A 17,214-nucleotide genomic window follows, 5' to 3' on the forward strand; every position below is an offset into this window, starting at 1 on the left:
ATTTCTTTTATTTAGGTATTATTACTTAAATGATGCATGCAATACTTAAACTAAATGCATAAACAATAATTGTAATGCCCTAAAATTTCTAACTTAAAAAATTAAATTTTTTTGTAATTAGATTAATCTTTTTTAAAATCAAATTGGTAGCACAGTGGAAATCATTTAATTTATCCAAGTTAGCAAACCTTGTGTGGGTTACAAGCAAGTATCCAATTACAACAATGGGCTGGATCTAAACCTCATTTGGTCTTGGGTTCAAATCCACCTGAGTAATTTGAATTGACTCCAATGTAAAAAATTCTCATATTATTCACCCGTCATTCATTCAGTAAAACATAATGACAAAAACATGAAGTAGATAAACAAAAATGGGGTTTTAAAACACCCATACAAAAGTCATTAACATAGAAAATTATGAATCTTCATACAACTAATCTAGGACATGAAAAATAAGATAGAAATTGGTTAAAGATGTTGTCTCATCCATCCATTATATCCACAACTATTCATCAGCTAAAAATATTATATAGAGATGTTCATACTACATCTAGTCTGGTATGTACAATAACATCACATAGTTGTAAAAAACTAAAACATACATGACAAACAAGCAACATATCATGTAATCAATCATAAAATCATGGTATACATCAATCATGTATTCATCAACCTTCAGGGTAATATGAAAATAGGGAATGTTGTATGTGTATACTTGTTTGTGCAAGATGTGATTGAATGTATCTTAGTTATTTTCTTTTGTTCCCTTTATCTTATTTTCCCATAATTTTTCTGAAAATCCTGGACGATTTTTAAAATCCCCTATTTCCCATTTATTTTCATGTATTACCTATCATTCCCTTTTATTTTCTAAAACCCTAGACAATTTTTCAGAAAAAATCCTCTATTTTTCTTCAAAACTCTAAGCGATTTCCATCTTTCCTTTCCTTTCCTCTGAATCTTGAATTTCTGTCCTTGTTTTGATCCTCCCTGCAAATTTTTCAAAAAAATCGTCTATATTCCTCAAGTCTTGTCTTGATTTTCTCTTTGTTTTTAGTCTATCCTGATGGCATTCAGTCAGCTTGATTCCGTCTTTCCAGAGGGTCATATCTCTTATGAGGTGCGACAAGGTCTCTCTGATCATTGGACTCTGAACACCAGACCTTTCATTCTCCAGTGGTACTATTCTTGGCTCAAAAACTTCTCTTGTATGTTCCTGGAGTATCTAAGCGACTGCGGATTAGAGCTAACTTTATCAGTGAAAAAGCAGATAATCAATGGCAATTTGATTCAAGCACTGGCAGAGCGGTGAATTCTGTGCATCTGCACCTTCTAGTTTCCGTGGGAAGAGATGACTCTACTATTGGATGAATTTTTAGAAATTATGGGTCTACTTGAGTCAGCTGGTCAGTCAGATGATCCATTAGAGCAATATTTTTTTATCAATGTCAAGGGACTCGACCCTCGAGATGCCTTAGCCCGAATGACTGGACGCAGATCCTGGCCACTGATAGGCGTATAAGAGAGTCAATATGTCGACTTATTTAAGCTATACTGATAGTATAAAACTTTTGAAGAAGTCGACTCCTTATCTTGAGCAACGCGAGAAAGGATACAACATGCGATGGTCTTGTGCACAATAGGACTAGTCTTCTTTCAGGATGGACAGAACTACGTTGACATTAGAATAGTGCAACTTTTGTTAAGATGGGGAAGCCGATTGACGAATCGTCTCTCGATCGCCATGGCCGCACTTGCTTTTTGTACCATAGATTGACCCGCTTTATGCTCAAAGATTTGATCTTAGTAGAAGGGTGCATCTACGCATTATAGTCTTGGTTCTTCCAGCATGTACCAACTCAAGTCAGCTCCTTCAGATATAGTAGCTAAGAACCATTACCTACTTCTTGGTACAGATTCTTGATCGAGAACCTCCATGAAGAAGAAGTCGTGTGAGATTACTTTGATCATCAAGAGTCACCCCCTCGATACACATATGTGCATGGCAAGCGGCTCAAGTTACTCAGACCATTCTTTTCTATTTATTACCAGGCAGAGCGATGCGTCAGGCAGTTCTCGCAGAGGCAAGAGCGTATTAATGCTCAATTATTATCAGGCATTATGCCAGAATTTGATCTAAAGTCTGCTCAGTGGTTCAGAATATACCATTCCGCCAAATATAGCTGAGATTCTTTTGTTGTCCCCACTATTTTTTCTGGTCCTTGAGTGTCTTCTGATTATCTTGAGTGATGGCGAATTGTTTGTCCACCCCCTCTTTGTCAAGTCTATTATCAATAAAATCATTTTCTTTTAATAACTTTCATTTCATCATGGTTTGACGCCCTCGACTAGGTAACAAGGCATATTTTAGTTGTTTATTTCCTTTACAAGAATAACGACGCAATTAACGTGATTCTAGTGATGACCCAATCATCTGGTAATGGGATATCCTTCAAATTGTCGACCTGATCCTCATCAAATATCTTTTCTCTATTCATTTTTATCCCAAATCGTTCTTCAAATCTAATCATTCATCTTATTTTGCAGAGAGCATCGGTATTCCCGAGTGGTTCAGACCAGATCAGGCAAGAAGATTGCACCATATCAATGCATCAATGATATCAACAACGAGCAAGAAAAGATGAATTTTCCAAAATCTGTTAGAGGACAGAGTCAGACCGACAAGGATGACATGAATATCGTCCCATATTAGCTGTTTAAGAAAATGATGATTAAAATGATGTCTAAGCAAGCTGAAGAAAGTCCCAGAAAGACTCTCATCAAGAAGAAGGCATCTGTTACCTTCTTAAAGAACATCACTAGCAAGAGCAACAGCACGAGAGATTCTAAGTCCGATAGAAGCAACAATAGAGGAAAAGGGGAGATACCTTCAAGCAAGACAACAAGTCTTTCCAGTCGAGTTCTCACTAGAAATCCCTGCAGAAAGAAAAGATAAAGTGTGACGGTTGGGGTTATGACCGCCTGTTTACTATTTTAGTTCAGCCACTCGAAGAAGTCCTTGAACGCATGCTGACCAAGGGACTAGTAAAACTTTCAAGAGCCATGGATCCTCCCACAATCATAAGAAGATTTCTGAATTAGTTCTATAAATTCCATCGGGCAGTAGGACATGATACCGAGCATTGCTTCGTCCTGAAGAACATCATCCAAGACTGCATCGACAAGAATCTCTTTGTTGAGAATGAAAAAGAAGACAAATCGACTGTCCTGACCAAGCCTTAACAAAAATCAAGCACTCAGCAAAAGATAAAGTATGAAGGTTGGAGCCATGACCGCAAGTTTACCCCATTAAACCAAACACTCGAGAGTATTCTTGTATACATGCTCATAAAAGATATGGTCAGACTTTCGCAGGCCGTTGATCTTTTTGTCACTCTAGAGAAATGGAAGGATCGATTCTAAAAGTACCACCGAGCATTGGGGCATGACATAAAACATTGTTTTGACTTCAAGAACATCGTGCAAAATTGCATCGACAAAGGACTTCTTGTTTGAGGCAAATTAGAGAATCAATCAGCTATCCTGCCAATATCCTTTCTGGACGCGAAGAGGAAGGATGATGCCAATGCTATATCACTTCTTTTATTCTACTTTTGTCATTTTGAAGGGGAAATGTAGTTTCAGTTCTCTTGTCTACATTCATCTGCGTTCATTTGCATTTGTCTGCATTTATTTGCATCCATTTGCATCAAATTTATTACCCATTCAGGATAAGGGGTAATCTTGAGACTCTCGACAGTTGTCCAAGTCATCGTGAGGGTGAAGACTGAAAATCTCCCATCACAATCAACAAGCATGTTTCAAAACACTGGTCTTTTTCAAATTCACCCTTCGGGTCAAATCTTTTGTCAAAATCATTTTTGGCGGTCATGTCAAAATTAACCTTTGGGTTAGGCCTACTTCCTAAATCCAATTCTTACTGGTCGAACTCTCTAAATCCAGATTTTACTGGTCAATGTTTTCAAACGCATTCTACACTAGTCTAGTTTTCCTTCCAAGATTTAAGTTTCGACTCGAATTTTTCAGTTGCCTTTGGGATTCGAGTTCCGACTCGAATTTTCTTTTCTTCAATTGGTATAGTTTTCCTTCAAAGATTTGAGTTCCAGCTCAAATTTTTCAGTTGCCTTTGGGATTTGAGTTCCGACTCGATTTTTCTTGCCTTCAATTGGTATAATTTTTCCTCAAAGATTCGAGTTTCGACTCGAATTTTCTTTCCTTTAAATCTTAAATGGTTTAGTTTTTCTTTTGGGATTCGAGTTCTGACTCAAATTTTCTTTTCTTTTAAACCCGAATTGGTTTAATTTTCCTTCGGGATTCGAGTTCTAACTCGACATTTCTTATCTTTAAATCCTAATTGGTTTAGTTTTTCCCTTGGGATTTGAGTTTTGACTCAAATTTTCTTTCCTTTAAATCCTAATTGATTTAATTTTCCTTTGGGATTCGAGTTTCGACTCAAATTTTCTTTTCTTTAAATCCTAATTCGGTTTAATTTTTCCTTCAGGATTCGAGTTTCGACTCGAATTTTCTTTCCTTTAAATCCTAATTGGTTTAATTTTCTTTTGGGATTCGAGTTATGAATCGATTTTTTTTCCTTTAAATCATAATTCAGTTTAATTTTTCCTTTAGGATTCGAGTTCTGACTCAAATTTTCTTAAATTTAAATCCTAATTGGTTTAATTTTCCATCAGAATTCGAGTTATGACTCAAATTTGTTTCTTTTAAATCTTAATTGGTTTAATTTTTCTTTCGAGATTCGAGTTTCGACTCAAATTTTCTTTTCTTTAAATCTGAATTGGTCTAGTTTTCCTTTGAAGATTGGAGTTCCAACTCGAATTCTCTTTTTCTTTTAAAACTCAAATTTTGAATTGGTCCTTCCAAACCCAGTTCAACACTGGTCCTTCCAAAATTCAACTTTTTGTTAGTCCTTTTACAAATTCCAGCTTCACGTTGGTTCTTTCACCAAAATCCAACTTTGCGTTGGTCCTTTTACAAAATCCAACTTTGCGTTGGACCTTTCACCAAAATCCAACTTTGTGTTGGTCCTTTTATAAAATCTAGCTTTATATTGGTCCTTTCACTAAATTCAGCTTTGCGTTGGTTCTTTTAACAAATCTAGTTATTGTACTGGTTCTCTCATCAGATCTAGTCCTTATACTAGTTCCGCATCAAGATTTAGGCTCAATGCCAATCTTCATATCTCCGGATTGACCAATTTTATCAAATTGGCCTTCGGGTCACCAATTTTATCAGTCCAACCTCTGGTCACCAATTTTATCAAGCAAGCTTTCGGGTTACCAATTTTATCAAAATCAAGCATTTTCTGACCCAAGAGTCTCTTTTGTCAATCATGGTCTTTCAAGATTCGACCTTCATGTCGAACTCGTCTGCCAATTGGCTCAATATCAATTATCAATCATTTTTTTGCGAGGGACCCTTTTTCCAGGGAGAGTTTGAGGAAGCTTGTTCCTTTCGCATGCAATTATTTTTCATTCGTTGAACCCCTTTTTAGGGAGAGTTTGAAGGGACTCACGTTTCGTGAACAATTTGCAAAATAATTTTTATTGTCACACAAGGAACCCTTCTTCTAGAGAGAACTTCGATGGAAGCTCATTCTCCTTGTGACCCCCAATATTTTTTATTAGGCCATCCCGTCATCAATGATCTTTTCCAGAGAGAGTATGATGGACTCACTCTTTTATGACAATTCATTCACCTTATCCAATCGGCCACCTTTCCATAAGAGAAGCCTGAAGTTATAAAGTTTTGACAAAAACTTAATTTCTCTTTAAAAGTTTCATTTTGCAAACACCTCCTCTTCAAGGAAGAGAGAAGTATCTTTTATTACCCGTTCAAGTAAGGGTTAAGCCTGAGTCTCTTCTCTGGGAAAAGGAGAGGAGAATTTAGTCATGGATGTGTCGATCAGATGTCAAGCGATTTCTTTCACCAAGGATCTCAAGAATATTTTGCCAATATGTCATCAAAATAGTTGTTGATCTCAAAATCTTTATTATACAAAATTTTACCTCATATTACCTTCCAAAAGGACAAAGCTTTTGTGAAGAAAGAAGAAAATTCAAGCTTTTTCTATTGGTCAATCAAAAGGAAGAAGAAAAATCCTCGATATGATTAGCGAAAGAAAAATTCAATGATGTTGAAAAGTGAATTGATATTGATCATAACTATGACACATTTTTAAAGATCATTCTTCTAATAATAAGGCAATGGAGATATCCTGCGCAATAAAAAGAATACACTCAATCTCCTCAATCAATCAAGCTACAATCAACTATCTATAAAAGAGATCTCTCAATCATCGTCAAGTTAAAGACTGATGGATGAGTTAGACCCTCGGGGCCAAAAAAGACTCAAATCATCTCCAAGTTGAAGGAGCATGTGACATGTACTTTTAGGGAAAGTTTAAATCATCGCCAAGTTGAAGACTGATGCAATGAATTTCCCGACAAACACTAAAAGATATGTGATCACTGTTATTATCAAGAGATTTTTAATCCAAGAGACCATATTATCAATTCAACTCCTGGGATAAAAAAAGACTCGAAATGTCTCCAAGTTGAAGGAGCATGTGACATGTCCTTCTAGGAAAAACCAGAATATCATCGAGTTGAAGGTTGATGTGATAAAATTCTCGCCAAATCCAAAGAGAGCTCACTTTTCTATGTCTCAAAAGAGTATAAAAGATCATTAAGAGATTTTCAATTAAGGATACAACATCAATTAAGGAGACATCATTAATATAATTCCTGGGACCAAAGAAGACTCAGATCATCTCCAATTTGAAGGAGCATGTGATGTGTCCTTCAAGAGAAAATTAGAACATCACCGAGTTGAAGGTTGATGTGATGAAATTCTCGCCAAACCCCAGAAAAGCTCAATCTCTATGTCTCAAAGTGTGTAAAAAGAACATCAGGAATAATCCTAAATATCAAACTATCAGAATCTGCCAAGAATTATCTTTATTCATGTAAAATTCTTTTATCAATATCCTTTTCATCGATTGCTTTTATGATACTGAGAGCAATTTTCTTTCTTTTCATATCAAAGAAATAGATAGCTTCCTTGAAGAAAACTCCAATATCAATAAATTTGAATTCAATTCAAGATTCTACAGAGTTAACCCAGTTGAAGGTAATACTTTAGGTAGAAGAAGGAATATATTTTCGCATAGATATGCTCATTTTTCAATCATTTTGAATCAACTACAACTTTTTATCTTATTGACAATCTTTTCTAGCTATCCCAACATGAAGTGAGAGCTTGCTGTCCATTTTTGACAAATCCTGGTGTTTTTGTTATCCCTCTTTAAGACTTGATAACACGAGTTTTCAAGATCCTTTCTTTCTTTTTAATCTGAGCACCTCGGCTCTCAGATTCACACACTTTTCTATGCTCCTCACTGTCTCACCATAGACAATTCATTTTTTGTTTTCGATTCGAGGTTGAGCCACCATTTATAGTTTTCCATCAAAAAGTCATTTCAAAAGCTATTTAGTCTTAGTCATGAGGTGCCCAAGACCAGTTTCCTTTTTTAAAGCTTTTAGGGAACCCATTTTCTTTCATTTGCAAACTCCTCTTGGATTTATTGTGCAAAATTCAAAGGTTCCATTATGGTTTCTTCTTTCAAGGATTTTGTTCTCGTTTAGGTTAAGGGTTAAGCCTGAATCTCGTTCTTCTATGAGGTATTTTCTCATTCAGGTTAAGGGTCAAACTTGAACCTTGTTCTTTTATGAGGTATTTTTCTCCTTTTAGGATAAGAGTTAAACCTGAATCTTTTTTGCAAAAAAACTATTTTTCAAAAGCTATTCAGTGTCAGCAATAAGGCGCTCAAGATCACTCCATTTTCTAAAGCTTTTAGGAAACCCCATTTTCATTGCCTTCTTTGTAGCCTTTCATTTTATGAGGTATTTTTCATGGTTTTCTTAATCTTTTCTCTTAAGAACTCCACTTTAGCCTCCCATTCAGGTAAGGGTCAAGCTTGAGCCTCATTTCAATGAGGTGAATTTTTTTCTCCATTCTCCATGTCATATCTACCACTATCATCCGAATTAACTCTCTCATACTTAGTCAGATTCTTCTAACTGGGGTATTTTATAGCTCAAATTTGGTGTGTTTTTCTTTGCCACTAAACTCGACTCTCAATCGACTTAGTAGCAAAGAGGGGCATCTGTAAACACCTCAAATTTTCTTCATACATTTTTAGATACCCCCTTTTAGCAGATGTCGTAGGTCAGTGTAGGAGTCTAGCCCTAGGTCGATCCTAGTTTAGGTGTCATTTCACCCCTATTTTGTCAGAAAATTTACCATTTTACCCCTAGGTTACCTTAGATCCCTGCTAGTCAGAGTTGACCAAGCTCATTTTAAGTTCAGAACAGTTAGAATGTCTATTATTTCTAGATCACCTAAGCTCACGATGAGCGAACCTTATTCATTTCTAACCATTTTGGCTAAAATTTGTTCATTTTCTCAGAAATGAGCTCAATTCCAGCTCGGATTGTAGTTAATTGTTCTCAAGTCAGTTAATCTTAGTCGACCCTATTCCTCTGAGTCTAACCTGAGCTCACCAAGAGTTCAAGTGGTCCAGAGCCAGTTTAATTTCATTTCACACAGTCTAGGAGTCCATTTGAGCCCATTTCAGCTAAAATTGAGCTGAGTCCAATCAGTTGAGCTAGTGTTTGAGCTTCAGAATTAGTTCATCTCAATATTACTGATCTTTATTTTGGCTCAAACCCAGTACGGTCTCATTACCCATTTCACTTCAGTGCGCATTTCTCACCATTTCCCTAAGAATTATATCATTTCTCGATCATCCAGTCTAGGAGTTTGTTTGAGTTAGTATCATTTTAGTTCACCTGATCTTAGAAACCTTAGAAACCTTAGAATTCAGTTTAAACCAGTCGAGACCAGTCGAAACTAGTTCTCCAGTGTCACTCTCTGCCCTATAGGGGCAAAGTCATTTCTCGGGCCATGTCATCCGAAACATCATTTTGTCATTTTCTAAGTTGGTACGACCACTAATCGGAGCTCAGATCAATTCTTTTCTTAAAATTTTAGTCATATCCGAGACTCAATTCACATTTGGATCAGATCCAACATCGAATATGATATCTAACGATTAATTTTCATCCTCGAACAAGAATGTTCAGTTCTTTGTCTCTGCTAGGGGTCTGGGACTTCAAATTCCTCATCCAGGGTTTGTATTTTGTAATCATTTTTGTATCATTTCATATCATTTTATGTCATTTTGTATTATTTCATATCATTTTATTACATTTCATGTCATTAGATGCCATTTTCGAGGTCCAACACTCTGGTTTTTCAAAATCTCAAATCCAGACTCGAGTTTTAAAACCTTTATTTTGAAATCAATTTCAAAAACCTGTGTTTTAAATCGACATTTGCCATTTGGCCAACTCCCTAGGGCTTTACATTTCTTATTTCAAAAATATTTTCCTTAGAAAAATGATATGGATTCATTTTAAACTTGATTTCCAAATCAATTTCCAATTTTTATCAACTTTCTTCATGTGGGGCCCACCCCACAAGGGTGTAAACCCTAATTTTTCTATATTTATTCAAATTCATGCTTTACATATTTCAAAAATACAAAAATATTAGTGAATCTAGGTGTCTTTTTGAAGTTTATCGAAAAAAAAATTTAATCCTTTTATTTTCAAGTTTTTAAAATCATTTTCTGAAAAATCAAATGGGACCCACAATAGGTGGAGCCACATTTGAAGATATTTAGGTTAGTTAGAGTTTTAATTAAATTAGAAGTTTGAAAAAGTCAAAATTGATTTTAAAACCACACCTTTATTTTGGTATTTCAAAACTTTGTTTTTAACTTTTAATTAAGGTTTTAAAAACCAAATGTGGGCCCAGAAAGGTGGCTTCACATTTGAGGTTCCTTCAAATCAATTAGGAGTCAATTAGGTTATCTAATTAGTGTTTGGTTTAGGTTAGAAGTCCATGTAGAAATTGGCCCCTTAATTAAATGAATTAAGAAGAGTTTCAAAAAAACCAAAACTCTCTAATTAACCCTAATTAATGTTTTTTTAATCTATAAATAGGTCCCTCTAGGATTTTGACCCCCATATCATCTTCTCTCCCTTTCTCATTGCTCTTTCTTCCTCCTCAAGTCTAGCGGCTTCCATTGTTGCAGCCCAAGGTAAGCATCCCTTCCTCTTTTTATTTTTTTATTGTTTTTCTATTATTTCCACCATTGCCGCCCCCTTTTGTGCATGTATTTTCCTTTCTTTTTTTCATTCAAGGTCAATACTCATGACCCAAGATGAAGATCTACTAATCATCCATGGTGTTTTACATGATTTTGATCTGTTGGAATAATTGGAAATACAATTATTATGTTAAAAGCGCGAAAAAAATTGAGATTCAACCTTTTTATAGGTCGAAACCCTCTTTTAACGGCTAAATCAAATTTCCAACCATGCTTTCCTGTTTTTTTTTTGTTTATTTCATCATATTCATGTTTATTTTAGTTGTTCAAACATCAAATCATGATTCATTGCATTATTTACATGTTTTTCTATGTTTTTAGCATGAATAATCAACTTATTTTATTCTAGGGTTTTAGGTTCGTTATTTGCAAATCTGGTCGTCTGTTAATGCATTTATTTCACCAGTTTATATACATTAATAAGTCTAATTTTTTTTATGGTGAAATCATGCATGTACCTACGGTTTTAAATAAAAAAATCAGGATTTTTAGCAAGGTTGTTAAATGCGATGAGGCAAAGCGAGGTGTTGAGCCTGCGCTTCGCCTCTCACAACTGGTATGGAAGTGAAGCGGTGGGAGGGGAGGCAGGGAGCGATTGAGGAGCAGTTGGTCGGCACGTGGCGGTGGATCCACCGGCACTTGGGGTTAGCACAGCCGACGAATCGGGCGGAGGAGGAAGACTTGGGGATGAAGGAGGGGGTTCTGGAGGTTGATGAGGGGCAATTTGCGCATCACAGCACGCCTCAGTACCTTGAGCGTGCGCCTCGCCTCTGAAGCGTATGCTTCATGTACTGAGGCGTACGTCTCTCACAACACTGATTTTTAGAGGTCTGTAACCCTGTGTTTAAAATCAAAGTCGGAACCTGTTTTCTGAGTTGAGAAAATGCTATAAAAATTCAAGAGCATCTTTCTGAAGTCATATCTCCCTCGTCCAAGATCCGATCGACAATCCGTAAAGAGCAGAGTACTCCTAATGATGTATACTGCAATCTATAAAATTTTTATAAATTTCTATGATAGATTTCTATGCTTCTATGATCCAATAATAGTGTCTATATTTCTTGAACTGACACACACGATTCTGGGCTTGGGTCAACTTGCTGGAATGATTTCTCCCTCACCAGAGATCATTTTTCTGATTCGTAAAATGGATTCTTCTCTCTGTAATCTTTAGTTTATCTCTGTAAAATTTTATAAATTTCAAAGACTGTTTTCTATATTTTTCAGCACCCAAAACAAGATCTGTTTGTTTCACATCGTTATGCATAAGCCAGAATCAGGTATGTATTGCCAAAATCATATCTCCCTAATCAAAGATGCTTTTTCTTATATGTAAAAAGGGTTATTTTTGTTCATCTGTCTAATTTCTTTCTGTAAAAATTCATAAACTTTCATTGCCCTTTGATATCTGATTTAGGTCTGACACTGTGATAGGTACGTGACCATGGGCAAAATCGTATATTTACATATTTTTATTTATTTTTTATATTAAAATAATCCCAAAAATTATATTTTTTAATTACATTTTAATTTTAAGGTTATTAAAAGTGTCCATGTCAATTTTTGTAAATTATAGAATTCATTTGATGCATTATTTAGTTATTTCATAAAAACAGGATGCCCAAGGGCAAAATTTGATTTTTTTTATAATATTTCGATTTTTTCATGAAAATTTTTATCTTTTTAGGGTTTTATCATGTTTATAATCATGCTAGGGTGCTATTCACCGGATTTGGTATTGTTTTGAATTCGTTTTATTTTCAGGTTAAGCGTTTTACAAAAATATTTTCTGAGAACCCCTGTTTTTAACCCTGTTTTGCAATAAAGGTCAATTTTCAAGGTTATTTTAGCTATTTTTACCAAAAATCTGAATTTATAAGTTTTTATTTTTATTATTTATTCAATTTTGCATCATCCTTTATTATGTTTATTTCAAGAAAGCATGAGAAAAGGCTTATATCCAGATAAATCCCTCAATTTCCAATATTATGGGATAAATTCTGAAAAGCTGACATTTGTCGACTAATAAGTTTGCTAATTTTGCAGAGACATCCAAGATTGTATTTTTCTTTATTTTTCTTTCCTTCTCTTCAATTTATTATTGATGTAAATTGTAAATTTGGAATAAGAATTTACTTTTACCCTTAGATTAGGGTTGCATTGCATATAGTTCATTTTTCAATAATGTCAATATGTGATGGATGGTGATTCATACATATTTTAAATCCACCATGGTCTACACAAATGGCACATGCACTTGATTCTAAGGAGTTAATAAACTCTATTGAGTTTGTATTTGTGGTCATAGTCAGAATACAAACAATATCCATATTTATCATCTTCTTTTAAGCTAAAAATGACTTACACTCTTAGGCTATTTTCAGAAATTATAGCACGTTTTCGAGACTTTTCTAAGTATTTCTCCTTTTAGAATCAAATGAGACATATTCAATGCATGTTCGTGGCCATAGTTAGGAATATGTGTTGAGTTTATTTCATCTAAATTCTATAAAGTACAAAAATCTTTTTACAAATGATTTCTATCAAAAATTTCAGAAAATATTTTCTCAAATTGCATTCATGCATCATTTAGGTTTAGATGGCATCATGAAAAGGATTTCATAGGGCCATACGCCCATCCTTGTTGAGTTATTTCACAAATCTACTTCAGAAAAATTGATTTTCTAAAAAATTACCCAATTTTTCTTCAAAAATCGATTTTCTCAAAATATCAGGATTTTTTTAGAAATCAAATTTCCTTTTCTTCAAAATACTTCCCAGATGTGGTTCACGTTTTTCAAAGTATTCTCTTTTCTAATATTTAAAGCATACATCATGTTTTTATTCAAATTTTTCTAAGTCATAGCACATGCCTGATTCTTTGTGCATTTAGGAATAGAACATCGATTTAAACAAGTTGAGGAAAGCAAAGCACTAGATTGATCCTTGATTCGATTATCCCTGGTTGTGCCAGGAATGGTTGAACCTCGTACCGACAAGTGGGTCTCATTCTACGAATTTTCTTGCATTTTAAAACGGAGGTGAGTTATTTTCAGAATCTTCTTCAAAGGTCAGTTTGACTTGCAAAAGTAAAAATTTGCAATGATAACACATAGTAATAACTATCACAGTAAATCGTGACAAATAGGATCGATTTACGTACCTTGGTCACACTTTTCTCCTCTTCATCCCCTCCCTCTATCCTCTGCCTTTCTTCTTCCTTCCTTCGTTCCTTCGACTCCCTATTCTGCTTTTCAATTTCTTCCTTCCTTTTTATTTTCTTCTCTTCCTCTTGCTTTTTCCTTTTTCTTTCCTTCTATTCCTTCTTCTGTTTTTTTCTTTCCCTTTTCTTCTCTTTCTTTTACTTTTTCCTTTACCTTTCCTTCTCTTCCTCTTCCTGTTTCTTCCTTTTCCTTTCCTTCTATTCCTCCTCCTCCTTCCTTTGCCTTTCCTTCTATTCCTCCTCCTCCTTCCTTTGCCTTTCCTTCTCTTTCTCGTCCTTCTCCTGCTCCTTCCTTCGCTTTTCCTTCTCTTCCTCATCCTGATACTTCTTTCTTTGCCTTTCCTCTTCCATCTTCATCATTTGCCTTTCCTTCTCTCCCTCCTCCTCCTTATTCTTTCTTTGCCTTTCTCTCTCCTCCTCCTTTTTTCTTTGCCTTCTTTTTTTTTCATTCTTCTCCTCCTTCTTGCTTTGCCTTTCCCTCTCCTCCTCCTTTATTTGCCTTTGCTTTTCATTCTCCTCCTCTTCCTTCTTTTGCCTTTCCCTCTTCTCCTCTTTCTTTATTTGCCTTTCCTTTCTTTGCTTTTCATTCTCCTCCTCCTTATTTTGCTTTTCTTTTTCTTCATCATCCTTCTTCTTCTTCTTCTTCGTCTTTAGTTCTTCCTCATGCTTCCTTTGCTCTTCAGCCTCAATATTTGATGAATAAGCATAATACAATTCCAACGCTTTGTCCCTTTCTTTATCATTCTCAATCTATATTATATTTTGGTACCCTTCATAACGCTTATATAGATGAGAATGACAGATCATTTCATTAAGTGTCATAAAATCGAACGACATGGAATTTTTTGTCTGACGAGCTTTAGACATTGCTAACCTGCACAACACATAAATTTAACTGCATCATTATATGTTACAACCGCCTCTCCAAGTATATAATATTACAAATTATCTTATTTGTTAAATAATCACCAACATTACAAATCGTCTCAATATTTGGCTTCATAAGTAAACATCGTTGTAAGATTTAACAAACTTAAGTACAAATCGAGGTAATTTCATAAATAAACATCACTAATGCTTTAAATGTATAAATCGTTGTTGCTTCAAACTTATAAATCGTTGTATAAATCACAACCTTCATAAGTAAGTACATATCGTTGTAACCTTTGGGCTTTATGCGTAAACATTAATGTACGATTTATCAAACTTAAGTACAAATTATGGTAATTTTATTAAATCGTTACTGCTTCAAACGTATAAATTGTTGTAGAAATTGCAACCTTCATAAGTACATATCGTTGTAACGTTTGGGATTCATACGTAAACATTATTGTACGATTTATCAAACTTAAGTACAAATCATGGTAATTTCATTAAATTGTTACTGCTTCAAACGTATAAATTGTTGTTGCTTTATAAGAACAAATCGTGCTAACAGTTTTTTGTTGCCCAGAAGGTGGATAGGTACAAATCGATTTGTTTCAGTATGAAAATAGGTATTATTTAGCATGAATAGTAAAACCAGTTATAAGATTTAGCATTCAGATTTACAAATTGATTTGTTTGCATAACGAAAACCTTACAAGAAACTCACTGAAATGATACGAGTTTTGGTAATTTGACAGTGGAGGAAAAACACCCAGAACCAGAAGGTAGACACAACCGATGGTGGCAACGATGTTGTCACTGCGTAGACAATGACAAACGATGTTTCAGCGGCAGCAGACGACGACAAAGGGTACTTCAGCGGCAACAGACGAAGGCAAAGGTTGCTCCGGCGACAGTAGACGACGGCAAAGGGTGCTCTAGTGGAAGAAGATGATGACAAAGGAGGGTCCGGGGCAGCAGACAACGACAAAGGGTGCGTTGTCAAAGGGAGCTCCTGTTACAGCAGATGGTGCAAAAGTTTGCTGCTTAGAGCGAAAACATAACGTTTTGACTTTGAAGAATTAACATCATTCTAGAACTAGTGTTTTCACTTTTCTAGATAGAGGATCTCAAACCGTTATTTCATTTTTTTAATGGAAGACATTTTTGTCCTTTTCTCATACTGTCGTTTCTTGGTGGGAATGGCGGGAAAGGGTACTTAAGTCTTTGCAACCACACCAGACTCCGATGCTAAGTGATGCCGACACACACAAGGATACGAGCCCCACGAGCTTATATACGTGGCGCTCATTCGGACCCCCGAACACACACTGTAGCAAACAACGCGTCTTCGGGGTGGAGGGCATGTAACTTGCTCAGGCCTTTTGCTGCTCAGTCAAGCTATCAAAAGACAACCACCATAAGGAAATTAAAATCTGAAAATTTGAGGGTTGAAAGGGGATTTGAAACTTATCTAATGAGATTTAAAAATCCCCAAAACCTCTATAAGAGGGACCTCATTCATGCCTCCCTATTTCTTTCTCTACGCACTCTCTCCCAAATCTGATCTCTTTTCTTTCTCGTCTCTTCTCTTTACTCACGTTTCCCAACGTATTTCAACTTCCCAACTTTGTTTTTTGAATTTTTGAGGTAAGAATACTCTAGCATATGTGTGTGCATAGTGCCAGTGTGAATATGCATGCTGTGGAAGTCCCAAATTTGAATATTTATATGTTTATATCAGCCACTAACATTGTTAAGATTGATTTGATATGAGTCTTAAAAGAGTTGGATCTCTAAAAACGTTTTTGATAAAAAACTAATTTTTGGGAGATCAAGTTTTTTTTTTGGAAAAACGTTTTTTGAGGCTATTATAGATTTATATGTTTATGAGTTCTGTATATAGATTGTATGTGAGATATCAATCCAATGAGATCTAGCGGTATGGGGCTCCAAAACTATTTTTGGATAAATTGGTTTTGGAGAAAGCCCATCCACCCGATTTTTTGGGAAAAACAAATTGTGTGTTCGAATACATGTGGATTTAATTAGGTATAATCTGTATATGTACATATAAAATCAGATTGGTGGCAAATCTGAGATTTATTGTGAATGCTTAATGTATTATTAAAAAAAAGCTTCCTTATGAAAAACATTGAGATTGTGTTAATGATCCATGATTTAGATTAGACATTTTTAATTTAGTAGTTTCCGCATAATTTGCATTTAAATTGGTGGATTTTAAATTCATGTAAGTAGTATGCCTAGGTCTGAAAATTTGTCTGAAGGTGTTTGATGTGTATTTGTAATATGAAATACTTTTAAAATCATTTTATATGAAAAACATGAAGAAAGTGTGATATACTTGCTAGAAGGTTGATTTTCTTTACTTGAACAGGTATGGTATTTATGTTAAATATTTTTTTAAAATCATGTATGCACCATGCTTGGGTTAGTAATATAGTAGGTAAGTGTTTATTTGGTTCTTTTACATGTTGAATTATCTAAACAATTGCTTGATTAAAATACTACACTCTATCTTGCATTTTGAATTGGCCAATTTTAGAGATGGACCTAGAACTCACAAACCCCAAACCCTATAGCCGTAAAAATTTATGGAGATCTATACACATGGAAGAAGTCCCAAAAAAAATTTGAACCCAGGGGTGGCATGGTTGAAGAAAGAAGCTCATCGCAAAACGAGACAAAAAATATGCTCGATTTTTGGGAATGCTTAGACATGTTGTGGTGTAGGATTTTTATATTAAGAAATATTCTTGATCTGGGGACAAGATTTTTATACATATTAGATCACATATAGTAGAACACGAGATAAAAATCTTGGAATTTA

The sequence above is a fragment of the Nuphar pumila genome, chromosome 13, assembly GCF_984573655.1.
Source record: "Nuphar pumila chromosome 13, dmNupPumi1.hap1.1, whole genome shotgun sequence".
Classification (NCBI taxonomy): Eukaryota; Viridiplantae; Streptophyta; class Magnoliopsida; order Nymphaeales; family Nymphaeaceae; genus Nuphar; species Nuphar pumila.